Source organism: Amphibalanus amphitrite, unplaced genomic scaffold (genome assembly GCF_019059575.1).
Source record: "Amphibalanus amphitrite isolate SeventyFive unplaced genomic scaffold, NRLGWU_Aamphi_draft 000038F_arrow, whole genome shotgun sequence".
Classification (NCBI taxonomy): Eukaryota; Metazoa; Arthropoda; class Thecostraca; order Balanomorpha; family Balanidae; genus Amphibalanus; species Amphibalanus amphitrite.
Genome location: NW_024881534.1, coordinates 1,526,720 through 1,533,545, shown reverse-complemented (window position 1 = coordinate 1,533,545; position 6,826 = coordinate 1,526,720).

Sequence of the window (6,826 nt, the reverse complement as noted above, 5' to 3'; positions counted from 1 at the left end):
GCGGCGCTCGGCAGACGGCGTGACCCCGGAAGGGGGCGACACAGTGCGCCATTTGGTCTCCTCGCTGGAAATGATCCAGGACTCGGCCAGGTGGCAAACGACCGGTGGAAGTCGATTGGCGCCGCACACAGTCGGCGACGGGACGAGCTCGGGCTGAGGCTGGGGCTCCCGCTGCATAGATACGGCTCCCGCTGCAGAGATACGGCTCCCGCTGCGGAGATACGGCTCCCGCTGTGGAGATAGCTGGCAGAGACGGCTCCAATTACAGGTAGACGGTTTCGCTGTAAATATAGCTCCCAGAGACGGCTCTCTTCTCTTTGGATGAATGGCTCCCACTACAGAGACGGCTCCTCTACAGGAAGACGGCTCCTCTATAGAGACGGCCCCACTGTAGAGACGACCCCTCTGCAGGGAGACGGCCCCCGCTGCGGGAAGACGCTCCCACTGTAGATGGGCAGCTCCCGCAGCAGGCAGACGTCTCTTACTGCATAGATAGCTCGCAGAGACGGCTCCGCTGCACGGGAGGGACGGTCTCCGCTGCAGGGAGACGGTCTCCTGTGCAGGCAGCCCCAGCTGTATGAAGACGGTCTCCATTGCAGGCAGGTGCTATTGTGAGCGGGCGAGCGGAGACGGTCCCGAGAAACCCGCGTGGGCCGCCCGACGGAAACAATAGTCGTCACGGCTGGATGAGAGGCGACGTGTGTGTGTGGGAGGGGGGGGGGGGGGGAGAGACAGGGTGTCCTCGAGTGAAACTGAGACCGAAACCGAGCGCCGCGGCAGGCTTGTTTGGCTGAAAAGTGATTTTGTGTGCTAATACGTCCTTGGAAATTTCTATGGAGATGTTGGTGGATAATTTGTTATGATATGCATCGTGCACACTGCATGTTACATAGTTTATTTATCATACAACTAAATCTATGTACCTTTTTCCATGCAATCTTATTGTCTCATCAATTAACATATTCCCTCAAAAAAAAAAAAAAATAGGCAAGGCCACTGTTTCTACGCCGCTTTATCTCGCCTTACCATAGAATCATCAAAAATAAACAGAATGAATTGACCTGTAACAACACCGATAATCTAACTGCCACTCCATATAATTCACCTCCCTCAAACACAGACTCCAATCAAGTCTGTCATTCCCTCCGGCTCCCAGGCTGCCCGCCGAGGCTCGGTCTCAGCGTAACCGCAGCGTCCCTGCGGCTCCAAGCTGGGCTCGATTGGAGCCTCCAAGCTGCCGGCTCGATTGGAGCAGCGGTGCCGTGTGTGCCGGTAGACAGACGAATCACCGTCAGGCGGGCCGCAGGTGTCTCTCTCAGACCAACTGGACCGGAACGGAGCAGACGGGACGCTTTCGAGTGCTGCCTGATACCCGCCGCTGTCTGTCGCTCGGTGTCTGACGTCTGTAGGCCTAATGGTAAATGTCTGTCGGTTGATACGAGTTACCTGCAGATGATGGTGAATGTCTGTCGATTGTCATCCTTCGTTTGGATGTCAGGCATTTATTTTTGCTCTCTGTCTTAAGGTGACATGTCTAGTTTGAGGTTGTTATCTGGTGCCTGTTTTAGTGGGTTGATGTCTTTATTTCAACATGTATCCGGTGCTTGAGTATTCTCGGTGTCTTTTGTAAGAACATGTCTTTGTCGTTTGGTGTTTGATGCATGTCCTATGATGTCCACTGTCCGTGGTCTTATCTCTGTTGTCTTTCCTTCAACCCTGTCAGTAAGTACGTGCTCAAAAGTCAGAAAGCTGAGTCGTCTGTCTGAGATCTGCAGGGGACAAGCCCCGCCTCCATGCAAACAAAGTTAAAACTACCCACCAACCTGCTAATTGAATGATCGGACTAACTAGAAGGGAACGCCAGGATGCAGTTGCTGTGTTGGATCCATTAATCTCGCACCGTGGCCTGGAGGGCCCATTGGTGGATGGCGAACCGTAACGAGACGACAGCCGCTATCCGCGAACGACGACCGGCGGTCGACCTGGCGCCTCCCCCGTCCAGGATACATGGAAACGGACCGGGGGCACGGCACTGGGCCACAGCTCCGGCCCATCTGTTGATGGTAAATATGGAAATGCGGTCAGCGGCTGAGTGCCAGATGCGACGTGGACCTGAGGTGGTGAGGCGTCAGTGTGACGGTTTTTGGTTCGTGGACGATCAACTAAGTAATGAGATTGGATATACTGCAGTGTGCATCTTGGCGTTTTTTTTTTGTGTGATTTTATTGTTACCATGAAGTGTGGTAGACTGAAATGATCCTAGTATCTTCAATTGATTCATGAACTGAGGCGTACTGCAACAGCAAACAAAAACTTCAACAATTTAATGCAATAGCCTATACACTGTAAAAAATATTGACTAGCCCCTCGTCAAATGATTCTCAACGCTAAATGTCGGGGGTACAGACTAGTTTTGCATCCTACTTTTGACACACGCTGCGAGCCCCTGGCTTGTTTTGTGTTCGTCAGATGACAGTTACCAGGTGTCGGTTAGTTTTTACCACGTCCCAAAAATAGCTGGAGCGTTTCTGCCTTGTTTTGGAAGCAGGTCCTCGTTAATGCTGTGTATGATAACAAAGTACCTAGTAACAATAATAACGAAAAACAATGTCAAAACGAGGGCGGCTTGTTTAGTGACGATGCTCAAAAGAAGCATCGTCTTGTTCCTACTTAACGAATGAAGCTCAAACTAGGTCAAAACTAACGTATTGCTCAACCCATAGTCAGATGACCAGCAGATCCTACGCCGCCCAATCCAGTCATCGAATTTGCCAGCGAATTCGTTTGAAGACCATCATATTATTAAATATCGGTGGTCTTCAAACGAAATCCCTTACCAGTTTGATGACGAATTCATCCGGCCCATTCCAAAAACGCTCAAGATAAAATGAAAGTGTATTTCTGAAATAATATGCTTTCTTGCAATGCACATTTCGTATATCAAGCGAATCTTTCACTTCCAGCGCCCGTTTACAGTTATCAATCGAATCAGAAGCATGCACATACCTATCGATAGATCTGAACCTAAGAACACAGACGACATTTTGTAGAGTACCTGTCTGAGCCTATGCAGTGGAGCCCGTGAGCCGCCCAACCGCAGCTGCCTCATGAACTTGATGATAGGTCTGAAACTCAGATTGGCCAGAGCTTGGCCGTCAATAACCAGCTTATTTATATCCACAGTTGTAGTGACTTAGGGTTTGGAATTTGCCAAACCTAAGTTTTGATTACCAAGAGAAGTTTTGTACTTCTTGCACTTGCCCTTTCTTCATAACTTTGGCGGAAATCGTCGTAGTGAAACTTCAGTGTTCCGTTAGCTGTCGGTTCTTGAGAGAGTTGGCCAGGCCGGACACCGGGGGCGGCTCCACAACTTTCGAAAAATTAAACCTATAAGTCCTATTGCACTGCATGGAGAGCAATTCATTTAAAATCGCTCTTGTTTCGCCCCCCCCCCCCCTCGACAACTTTGCAAACGTCTCTGCGCGATTTGGTTGAGAATAATGGCTTATGGCAAGTTATTGAATCAGAACGTCGATCACTGCAGGTCATATATCGGCAAGCAATTCTTCATAACTAGACACTGCACAAATGGAAACGATACAGGTTTGCCCAGTGATAAACACTCGCACTGCACAGACTCGCGCACCCCCGACCGAACGCGGCACGGCACAGCGCAACAGCTGGCGCCGGGAAGCCGGGAACGCATTAAGTGAAGGATTCACAGGTGCGCAACTTTATTGCGAACAATAAAAACCTACCGCAAACGATTAAAAAAAAGTTTTAGGGCAATCGGAAATACAAATGTATTGGCTTATAGAAATAAAATTGTCATTCACCTTCCAAATAACCCAACAATTTATTTGCCGTAAAAAGTGTCTGGAAATGGAAAGTTACTAACATGATTCAGCAAGTAGGGAAACGCAGCCGCTACCTGGCGAATAATCTCAGGCTGGTTTAGTGACGAGTGCATTGCTACGGCTTGTTCCTCAACCTTCACAGATTACTATGACAAAACTACCCCTAGTATTTTGATCATCCTGAGGCTGGCTTTCACCTAATAATTTGATGAGGGTCTTCCTCGTTTCGGATTGAGGCGAAAACAAACGTCAAACAACCTTGATAGTTAATTCAGCACTTCAAAACAAAGGTACACCTAGGGTATCATTACAATACCGGATCATAACGATCTGGATAGTTCTCAGCCTGTAAGCTAACTAAGCGGTAACTAGTCAAGTGGTAGGTACCGGAAGCATTGACAACCTGGTGACTGTTTCGAGACCCTTGTTTTGACACATAGCTCGTCAATATTTTTTACAGTGTAGAATATGCAAGTAGCGATTAACTCATGAAAATCAACAAACATTGATAATATGCGTATTTACATCGTAAACTGTTACTCACAAACAGCAGCGATATTTGTAGGGTTGCGTCAAAAATTAAGAGATGTCGTCAATCTCGTTATTCCATCATACTACATCACGCCGCCAACAACCCTTGCAGCATTCCGCTCTGTTGCGCACGCCCAGATCAACCCTGATTCTTATATGGGCCAACAACACACGAACCTGCCAGTCACGAGGTGCCCATCTACCCACTCTCGTATGCACGTAAGCGGCCACTGTAGTGAAACGATGAGACTTCCGCCAGGAAGCGTACAACATTCAAAACCTTTGTCTGACTCTGAACCGTGCCATGCCACATGGCGAAGTCCAGAGCAACTTCAAATGAGTGCAGTCTCGTGTTGTGAGAATTCCTTTACCTCTGGCCGGTGGTGGTGGCTGAAGTCAGTGGCTGGGCGGCCTCATTAGGGAGTAGATGGTTACAAACGAGGCCGGTGCCGGGCCCGGGAATGGGGCGAGTTTGGCTGGTTACCGGGACCTGTGCAGGTCTTGGGTGGACCTGAGACGAACGATAGCTTCTGATGAAGTCCGGCTGCCGCCGGACGAGCATGGCAATGAGATAATAATGGCTGGCTTGGGATGAATAAATCCTGTGTCGAGTCCGAAACGACTACGGTTATTCTTGGCCCTGTCTACTGCTTCGTATGTAAGTGTAGGTATATCTCGGTTCGGTGTTATTTCCGGGTCCGTATATAACCATCAACCATTTGAATGACGATGAATTAGAGGCTTAATGTGCGGGCGCGCAGTCTGCAGAGGCTATTCTGCAAGCTCATTGCTGGGAATAAATGGGTTCCAAACAAAGATACATGATGCAATTCACACCCGAGAGTTACTAGTTCCATACGGATCATACGGAGGACTTTGCCTTCAAAGAATAACGGCGTGGGTACAGGGTACTGGACAGTACGACAGTATGTATCAGCCGCGGAGTAATGTCACGATGACAGATACCTGCTTCAAACAGAACAGTGACAATAGCCGTACGGACAGATAATCACTGCTTAACAATGAGGCTGTGTGCGCTAAGTGGCCATGTGAATGTCTTCGTTTGCTCAAGAGCTTGATAGAAGTCCGCCGACCTCCAGGGGGAAGAACGGGGGAAACATGGGTTTAGTGTAGAGCACTTCATGGGCCGGATAAATCCGTTATCCACGGATAAATCCGTGGACCGGATAGGATTGGATCCCAAATTTGGAAAAATAGAACGGATCTGGGCGGGCCGGATTTGGGAATTGAATGTTGAACACGGATCAGAACGGATAAAATTGTAGCATTCAATATTCATGTTAAGAATTAGGTAACTTAACTTGTTAGGCACTGCAGCAGAAGTATAATTGATTTACATGAGATTTATAAGCATACCTTTGTGAGCCATGATAGTCTGTAAGGTATATGGCAGCACCAACCAAATTTTTAAATATAGATGGTCACAACATAAAATCTGCAGACTCAGCCATGTTCCTAACCGAGGAAGCGAGAACAACCGCCATGGCATCATATCCACCATGGCTCGCTGGTTCCTGAATAAGATACGAATCATGTAAAAAAATGTGTTAGTAACTCACATGTCCTGAGAACAGTCCCCATATAATATGTACAAAAACGATAATGCGTTCTCGAATTTTTCAATCTTCCAGACAGCAACAAACACTGCGCAAGGTTAGAAACACATGCGCAATAACAGATGCTTTTAACCAGCTGAATAAAACGCTGCAAAAAAAGTTTTAAACTTGGCGCAATGCCTCGTCGATGATTTTTTTTTTAGAAATAAAAACGATCCAAGACGATATTAAATTCTAATGTTATCAACATTTTCAGCGTAAATGACGCCAAAAAATATTTTCTGATCAGAAATTCAACTTAAAGGGTAAACGAATCAATATTACGTCATCAGCTCGCCTATTTCATAAAGAGAGAGCGGATCTTAAAAAAAATCAATCCTTGCTTGTTTTTTTGCGCCACTATCGTCAATTTTGTCTGTGTATTGTGTTGTGTCGTCTTGTTGATACGACAAAATGCCGGTTTGACTTATCTTCCTTTCATTTTAGGACCAAAGTCAGGCTCAAGGCTATTTAATACCTACCTTTTCAGCTGGGTTTTCAGTGTCAAATTCTTTGTAGAGTGTGTCAGACCACATTCCAAGGCTAGTTTCCAAACAATGTGTTTTGAGGTGTTTTGATTCTGCCTTTTCCCATATAGAATGTTGCCAATGTCATGAAACTTTATTTATTCATTGTATTATACTTATTATTACCTACCATTTGACTTACTAATTGATTGTGGTTTTGCTGTATGAATAAGGACTCTTCCTTTTATAGACCACAGTAGATTCTTAACAATTCTAATGATAGCCAACCTTGTGAAATGCTGAGGTCCATGTCAATGTGTTACCCCTATCCTTAGCAATGCAGCTTTTACCACAA